We start from the raw sequence: 8,766 nt of genomic DNA on the forward strand, positions 1-8,766 counted from the left end.
GGTTGGGGGGGGGGGGGGTGGAGGTAGGATGGGAGGTGGAAGGAGGAGAGGTGAGTAGAGGAGAGGTGGTGGGAGGGGAGGTGGTGGGAGGGGAAGAGGTAAGAGGTAGGAGGGGAAGAGGTAAGAGGTAGGAGGGGAGGTGGTAGGAGGGGAGGTTGTAGGAGGAGAGGTGGTAGGAGGGGAGGTGGTAGGAGGGGAGGTGGTACGAAGAGAGGTGGTGGGAGGTGAGGTGGTGGGAGGGGAAGAGGTAAGAGGTAGGAGGGGATGTGGTGGGAGGGAAGGATGGAGGGGTAGGAGGGGAGGTGGTGGGAGGAGAAGAGGTAAGAGGTAGGAGGGGTGGAGGTAGGATGGGAGGTGGTAGGAGGAGAGGTGGTACAAGGAGAGGTGGTGGGAGGGGAGGTGGTGGGAGGGGAAGAGGTAAGAGGTAGGAGGGGAAGAGGTAAGAGGTAGGAGGGGAGGTGGTGGGAGGGGAAGAGGTAAGAGGTAGGAGGGGAGGTGGTAGGAGGGGAAGAGGTAAGAGGTAGGAGGGGAGGTTGTAGGAGGAAGGGTAAGAAGTAGGAGGGGAGGTGGTAGGAGGAGAGGTGGTAGGAGGGGATTTGGTAGGAGGGGAGGTGGTACGAGAGGTGGTGGGAGGGGAGGTGGTGGGAGGGGGAAGAGGTAAGAGGTAGGAGGGGATGTGGTGGGTGGGGAAGAGGTAGGAGGTAGGAGGGGAGGTGGTGGGAGCAGAAGAGGTAAGAGGTAGGAGGGGTGGAGGTAGGATGGGAGGTGGTAGGAGGGGAGGTGGTAGGAGGAGAGGTGGTAGGAGGGGAGGTGGTATGAGGGGAAGCGGTAAGAGGTTGGAGGGGAAGAGGTAAGAGGTAGGAGGGGAGGTGGTGGGAAGAGAGGTGGTAGGAGGGGAGGTCGTCAGGAGGGGAGGTGATAGGAGGTAGGAGGGGAGGTGGTGGGAGGGGAAGAGGTAAGAGGTATGAGGGGAGGTGGTAGGAGGGGAGGTGGTAGGAGGGGAGGTGGTACGAGGAGAGGTGGTGGGAGAGGGGAGGTGGTGGGGAGGGGAAGAGGTAAGAGGTAGGACGGGTGGAGGTAGGATGGGAGGTGGTAGGAGGGGAGGTGGTAGGAGGAGAGGTGGTACGAGGAGAGGTGGTGGGAGGGGAGGTGGTGGGGAGGGGAAGAGGTAAGAGGTAGGAGGGGAAGAGGTAAGAGGTAGGAGGGGAGGTGGTGGGAGGGGAAGAGGTAAGAGGTAGGAGGGGAGGTGGTGGGAGGGGAAGAGGTAAGAGGTAGGAGGGGAAGTGGTAGGAGGGGAGGTGGTAGGAGGGGAGGTGGTAGGAGGGGAGGTGGTAGGGAGGGGAAGAGGTAGGAGGTAGGAGGGGAGATGGTGGGAGCAGATGAAGTAAGAGGTAGGAGGGGTGGAGGTAGGGAGTAGGGAGGTGGTAGGAGGGGAGGTGGTAGGAGGAGAGGTGGTAGGAGGGGAGGTGGTATGAGGGGAAGAGGTAAGAGGTAGGAGGGGAGGTGGTGGGAAGGGAGGTGGTAGGAGGGGAGGTGGTAGGAGGGGAGGTGATAGGAGGTAGGAGGGGAGGTGGTGGGAGGGGAAGAGGTAAGAGGTAGGAGGGGAGGTGGTAGGAGGGGAAGTTGTAGGAGGGGAGGTGGTACGAAGAGGAGAGGTGGTGGGAGGGGAGGTGGTGGGAGGGGAAGAGGTAAGAGGTAGGACGGGTGGAGGTAGGATGGGAGGTGGTAGGAGGGGAGGTGGTAGGAGGAGAGGTGGTATGAGGGGAAGAGGTAAGAGGTAGGAGGGGAGGTGGTGGGAAGGGAGGTGGTAGGAGGGGAGGTCGTAGGAGGGGAGGTGATAGGAGGTAGGAGGGGAGGTGGTGGGAGGGGAAGAGGTAAGAGGTAGGAGGGGAGGTGGTAGGAGGGGAAGTGGTAGGAGGGGAGGTGGTACGAGGAGAGGTGGTGGGAGGGGAGGTGGTGGGAGGGAGGGAAGAGGTAAGAGGTAGGACGGGTGGAGGGATGGGGTGGGAGATGCTAGGAGGGGAGGTGGTAGGAGGAGAGGTGGTACGAGGAGAGGTGGTGGGAGGGGAGGTGGTGGGAGGGGAAGGGGTGAGAGGGTAGGAGGGGAAGAGGTAAGAGGTAGGAGAGAGGGGAGGTGGTGGGAGAAGGAGAAGGGTAAGAGGTAGGAGGGGAGGTGGTAGGAAGGGAAGAGGTAGGAGGTAGGAGGGGAGGTGGTAGGAGGGGAGGTGGTAGGAGGGGAGGTGGTAGGAGGAGAGGTGGTACGAGGAGAGGTGGTGGGAGGGGAGGTGTGGTGGGAGGGGGAAGAGGTAAGAGGTAGGAGGGGAGGTGGTGGGAGCAGATGAAGTAAGAGGTAGGAGGGGGTGGAGGTAGGATGGGAGGTGGTAGGAGGGGAGGTGGTAGGAGGAGAGGTGGTAGGAGGGGAGGTGGTATGAGGGGAAGAGGTAAGAGGTAGGAGGGGAGGTGGTGGGAAGGGAGGTGGTAGGAGGGGAGGTGATTAGGAGGGGAGGTGATAAGGAGGTAGGAGGGGAGGTGGTGGGAGGGGAAGGGTAAGAGGTAGGAGGGGAGGTGGTAGGAGGGGAAGTGGTAGGAGGGGAGGTGGTGGGAGGGGAAGAGGTAAGAGGTAGGACGGGTGGAGGTGGGGTAGAGGGAGGTGGTAGGAGGAGAGGTGGTACGAGGAGAGGTGGTGGGAGGGGAGGTGGTGGGAGGGGAAGAGGTAAGAGGTAGGAGGGGAAGAGGTAAGAGGTAGGAGGGGAGGTGGTGGGAGGGGGAAGAGGTAAGAGGTAGGAGGGGAGGTGGTGGGAGGGAGGGGAAGAGGTAGGAGGTAGGAGGGGAGGTGGTAGGAGGGGGAGGTGGTAGGAGGAGAGGTGGTACGAGGAGAGGTGGTGGGAGGGGAGGTGGTGGGAGGGGAAGAGGTAAGAGGTAGGAGGGGAGGTGGTAGGAGGGGAAGAGGTAAGAGGTAGGAGGGGAGGTGGTGGGAGGGGATATGGTAGGATGGGAGGTGGTAGGAGTGGAGGTGGTAGGAGGGGAGGTGGTGGGAGGGGATGTGATAGGAGGGGAGGTGGTGGGAGGGGAAGAGGTAGGAGGTAGGAGGGGAGGTGGTGGGAGGGGAAGAGGTAAGAGGTAGGAGGGGAGGTGGTAGGAAGGGAAGAGGTAAGAGGTAGGAGGGGAGGTGGTGGGAGGGGAAGAGGTAGGAGGTAGGAGGGGAGGTGGTGGGAGGGGAAGAGGTAGAGGGTAGGAGGGGATGTGGTAGGAGGGGAATGGGTAAGAGGTAGGAGGGGAGGTGGTAGGAGGGGAAGAGGTAAGAGGTAGGAGGGGAGGTGGTGGGAGGGGATATGGTAGGATGGGAGGTGGTAGGAGGAGAGGTGGTAGGAGGAGAGGTGGTAGGAGGGGAGGTGGTATGAGGAGAGATGGTGGAAGGGAGGGTGGTGGGAGGGGAAGAGGTAGGAGGTAGGAGGGGAGGTGGTGGGAGGGGAAGAGGTAAGAGGTAGGAGGGGTGGAGGTAGGATGGGAGATGGTAGGATGGGAGGTGGTAGGAGGAGAGGTGGTAGGAGGGGAGGTGGTAGGAGGGGAGATGGTACGAGGAGAGGTGGTGGGAGGGGGAGGTGGTGGGAGGGGAAGAGGTAAGAGGTAGGAGGGGAAGAGGTAAGAGGTAGGAGGGGAGGTGGTGGGAGGAGAAGAGGTAAGAGGTAGGAGGGGAGGTGGTAGGAGGGGAAGAGGTAAGAGGTAGGAGGGGAGGTGGTAGGAGGGGAAGAGGTAAGAGGTAGGAGGGGAGGTGGTGGGAGGGGAGGTTGTAGGAGGGGAGGTCGTAGGAGGGGAGATGATAGGAGGGGAAGAGGTAAGAGGTAGGAGGGGAGGTGGTTGGAGGGGAGGTGGTAGGAGGGGAAGAGGTAGGAGGAGGGGAAGGAGTAAGAGATAGGAGGGGAGGTGGTGGGAGGGGAGGTGGTAGGAGGGGAGGTGGTATGAGGGGAAGAGGTAAGAGGTAGGAGGGGAGGTGGTGGGAAGGGAGGTGGTAGGAGGGGAGGTCGTCGTAGGAGGGGAGGTGATAGGAGGTAGGAGGGGAGGTGGTGGGAGGGGAAGAGGTAAGAGGTAGGAGGGGAGGTGGTAGGAGGGGAAGTGGTAGGAGGGGAGGTGGTACGAGGAGAGGTGGTGGGAGGGGAGGTGGTGGGAGGGGAAGAGGTAAAGGATGAGGACGGGGTGGAGGTAGGGAGTGGGAGGTGGTAGGAGGGGAGGTGGTAGGAGGAGAGGTGGTACGAGGAGAGGTGGTGGGAGGGGAGGTGGTGGGAGGGGAAGAGGTAAGAGGTAGGAGGGGAAGAGGTAAGAGGTAGGAGGGGAGGTGGTGGGAGAGGGAAGAGGTAGAGGGTAGGAGGGGAGGTGGTGGGAGGGGAAGAGGTAGGAGGTAGGAGGGGAGGTGGTAGGAGGGGAGGTGGTAGGAGGGGAGGTGGTAGGAGGGAGGGGTGGATAGAGGAGAGGTGGTGGGAGGGGAGGTGGTGGGAGGGGAAGGAGTAAGAGGTAGGAGGGGAGGTGGTGGGAGCAGATGAAGTAAGAGGTAGGAGGGGTGGAGGTAGGATGGGAGGTGGTAGGAGGGGAGGTGGTAGGAGGAGAGGTGGTAGGAGGGGAGGTGGTATGAGGGGAAGAGGTAGCAGGGTAGGAGGGGAGGTGGTGGGAAGGGAGGTGGTAGGAGGGGAGGTCGTAGGAGGGGAGGTGATAGGAGGTAGGAGGGGAGGTGGTGGGAGGGGAAGAGGTAAGAGGTAGGAGGGGAGGTGGTAGGAGGGGAAGTGGTAGGAGGGGAGGTGGTACGAAGAGGAGAGGTGGTGGGAGGGGAGGTGGTGGGAGGGGAAGGGTAAGAGGTAGGACGGGTGGAGGTGGGATTGTGGAGGTGGTAGGAGGGGAGGTGGTAGGAGGAGAGGTGGTACGAGGAGAGGTGGTGGGAGGGGAGGTGGTGGGAGGGGAAGAGGTAAGAGGTAGGAGGGGAAGAGGTAAGAGGTAGGAGGGGAGGTGGTGGGAGGGGAAGAGGTAAGAGGTAGGAGGGGAGGTGGTGGGAGGGGAAGAGGTAGGAGGTAGGAGGGGAGGTGGTAGGAGGGGAGGTGGTAGGAGGAGAGGTGGTACGAGGAGAGGTGGTGGGAGGGGAGGTGGTGGGAGGGGAAGAGGTAAGAGGTAGGAGGGGAGGTGGTAGGAGGGGAAGAGGTAAGAGGTAGGAGGGGAGGTGGTGGGAGGGGATATGGTAGGATGGGAGGTGGTAGGAGTGAAGGTGGTAGGAGGGGAGGTGGTGGGAGGGGATGTGATAGGAGGGGAGGTGGTGGGAGGGGAAGAGGTAGGAGGTAGGAGGGGAGGTGGTGGGAGGGGAAGAGGTAAGAGGTAGGAGGGGAGATGGTAGGAAGGGAAGAGGTAAGAGGTAGGAGGAGGGGAGGTGGTGGGAGGGGAAGAGGTAGGAGGTAGGAGGGGAGGTGGTGGGAGGGGAAGAGGTAAGAGGTAGGAGGGGATGTGGTAGGAGGGGAATGGGTAAGAGGTAGGAGGGGAGGTGGTAGGAGGGGAAGAGGTAAGAGGTAGGAGGGGAGGTGGTGGGAGGGGATATGGTAGGATGGGAGGTGGTAGGAGGAGAGGTGGTAGGAGGAGAGGTGGTAGGAGGGGAGGTGGTATGAGGAGAGATGGTGGAAGGGAGGGTGGTGGGAGGGGAAGAGGTAGGAGGTAGGAGGGGAGGTGGTGGGAGGGGAAGAGGTAAGAGGTAGGAGGGGTGGAGGTAGGATGGGAGATGGTAGGATGGGAGGTGGTAGGAGGAGAGGTGGTAGGAGGGGAGGTGGTAGGAGGGGAGGTGGTACGAGGAGAGGTGGTGGGAGGGGAGGTGGTGGGAGGGGAAGAGGTAAGAGGTAGGAGGGGAAGAGGTAAGAGGTAGGAGGGGAGGTGGTGGGAGGAGAAGAGGTAAGAGGTAGGAGGGGAGGTGGTAGGAGGGGAAGGATAGAGGTAGGAGGGGAGGTGGTAGGAGGGGAAGAGGTAAGAGGTAGGAGGGGAGGTGGTGGGATGGGAGGTTGTAGGAGGGGAGGTCGTAGGAGGGGAGATGATAGGAGGGGAAGAGGTAAGAGGTAGGAGGGGAGGTGGTTGGAGGGGAGGTGGTAGGAGGGGAAGAGGTAGGAGGGGAAGAGGTAGGATGGGAGGTGGTAGGAGGGGAAGAAGTAGGTGGGAAGTTGGTGGTAGGGGAGGTGATAGGAGGGGAGGAGGTAAGAGGTAGGAGGGGAGGTGGTAGGAGGGGAGGTGGTGGGAGGGGTGGTAGGAGGGGAGGTCGTAGGAGGGGAGGTGATAGGAGGGGAAGAGATAAGAGGTAGGAGGGGAGGTGGTTGGAGGGGAGGTGGTAGGAGGGGAGGTGGTAGGAGGGGATATGGTAGGACGGGAGGTGGTAGGAGGGGAAGAGGTAGGTGGGAGGGGAAGAGGTAAGAGGTAGGAGGGGAGGTGGTGGGAGGGGAGGTGGTAGGAGGATAGTCGTAGGAGGGGAAGAGGTAAGAGGTAGGAGGGGAGGTGGTGGGAGGGGAGGTGGTAGGAGAGGATATGGTAGGATGGGAGGTGGTAGGAGGGGAAGAAGTAGGTGGGAAGGTGGTGGGAGGGGAGGTGATAGGAGGGGAGGAGGTAAGAGGTAGGAGGGGAGGTGGTGGGAGGGGAAGAGGTAGGAGGTAGGAGGGGAGGTGGTGGGAGGGGAAGAGGTAGAGGGTAGGAGGGGATGTGGTAGGAGGGGAATGGGTAAGAGGTAGGAGGGGAGGTGGTAGGAGGGGAAGAGGTAAGAGGTAGGAGGGGAGGTGGTGGGAGGGGATATGGTAGGATGGGAGGTGGTAGGAGGAGAGGTGGTAGGAGGAGAGGTGGTAGGAGGGGAGGTGGTATGAGGAGAGATGGTGGAAGGGAGGGTGGTGGGAGGGGAAGAGGTAGGAGGTAGGAGGGGAGGTGGTGGGAGGGGAAGAGGTAAGAGGTAGGAGGGGTGGAGGTAGGATGAGGGAGATGGTAGGATGGGAGGTGGTAGGAGGAGAGGTGGTAGGAGGGGAGGTGGTAGGAGGGGAGGTGGTACGAGGAGAGGTGGTGGGAGGGGAGGTGGTGGGAGGGGAAGAGGTAAGAGGTAGGAGGGGAAGAGGTCAGGGTAGGAGGGGAGGTGGTGGGAGGAGAAGAGGTAAGAGGTAGGAGGGGAGGTGGTAGGAGGGGAAGAGGTAAGAGGTAGGAGGGGAGGTGGTAGGGGAAGAGGTAAGAGGTAGGAGGGGAGGTGGTGGGATGGGAGGTTGTAGGAGGGGAGGTCGTAGGAGGGGAGATGATAGGAGGGGAAGAGGTAAGAGGTAGGAGGGGAGGTGGTTGGAGGGGAGGTGGTAGGAGGGGAAGAGGTAGGAGGGGAAGAGGTAGGATGGGAGGTGGTAGGAGGGGAAGAAGTAGGTGGGAAGTTGGTGGTAGGGGAGGTGATAGGAGGGGAGGAGGTAAGAGGTAGGAGGGGAGGTGGTAGGAGGGGAGGTGGTGGGAGGGGTGGTAGGAGGGGAGGTCGTAGGAGGGGAGGTGATAGGAGGGGAAGAGAATAAGGATGGCAGGAGGGGAGGTGGTTGGAGGGGAGGTGGTAGGAGGGGAGGTGGTAGGAGGGGATATGGTAGGACGGGAGGTGGTAGGAGGGGAAGAGGTAGGTGGGAGGGGAAGAGGTAAGAGGTAGGAGGGGAGGTGGTGGGAGGGGAGGTGGTAGGAGGGTAGGCTGTAGGAGAGGGGAAGAGGTAAGAGGTAGGAGGGGAGGTGGTGGGAGGGGAGGTGGTAGGAGGGGATATGGTAGGATGGGAGGTGGTAGGAGGGGAAGAAGTAGGTGGGAAGGTGGTGGGAGGGGAGGTGATAGGAGGGGAGGAGGTAAGAGGTAGGAGGGGAGGTGGTAGGAGGGGAGGTGGTGGGAGGGGATGTGATAGGAGGGGAGGTGGTGGGAGGGGAAGAGGTAGGAGGTAGGAGGGGAGGTGGTAGGAGGGGAAGAGGTAGGAGGTAGGAGGGGAGGTGGTAGGAGGAAGGGGGTGGGAGGAAGGGAGGTTGTTGGAGGGGGAAGAGGTAGGAGGTAGGAGGGGAGGTGGTGGGAGGGGAAGAGGTAAGAGGTAGGAGGGGAGGTGGTAGGAGGGGAAGAGGTAAGAGGTAGGAGGGGAGGTGGTAGGAGGGGAAGAGGTAAGAGGTAGGAGGGGAGGTGGTAGGAGGGGAAGAGGTAAGAGGTAGGAGGGGAGGTGGTGGGAGGGGAAGAGGTAAGAGGTAGGAGGGGTGGAGGTAGAGGATGGGAGGTGGTAGGAGGAGAGGTGGAAGGAGGGGAGGTGTGGTAGGAGGGGAGGTGGTAGGAGGAGAGGTCGTAAGAGGAGGGAATGTGGTAGGAGGGGAGGTTGTGGGAGGAGAAGAGGTAAGAGGTAGGAGGTTAAGAGGTAAGAGGTAGGAGGAGAGGTGGTAGGAGGGGAGGTGGTTGGAGGGGAGGTCGTAGGAGGGGAGGTGATAAGGAGGCGAAGAGGTAAGAGGTAGGAGGGGAGGTGGTAGGAGGGGAGAGAGGTAGGTGGGAGGGGAAGAGGTAAGAGGTAGGAGGGGAGGTGGTGGGAGGGGAGGTGGTAGGAGGGGAGGAAGTAGGAGGGGAGGTGATAGGAGGGGAAGAGGTAAGAGGTAGGAGGGGAGGTGGTTGGAGGGGAGGTGGTAGGAGGGGAAGAGGTAGGAGGGGAAGAGGTAAGAGGTAGGAGGGGAGGTGGTGGGAGGGGAGGTGGTAGGAGGGGATATGGTAGGATGGGAGGTGGTAGGAGGGGAAGAAGT

This window comes from Oncorhynchus mykiss, chromosome 2 (assembly GCF_057628025.1).
Source record: "Oncorhynchus mykiss isolate SJ-2025 chromosome 2, ASM5762802v1, whole genome shotgun sequence".
In the NCBI taxonomy this organism is placed as follows: domain Eukaryota; kingdom Metazoa; phylum Chordata; class Actinopteri; order Salmoniformes; family Salmonidae; genus Oncorhynchus; species Oncorhynchus mykiss.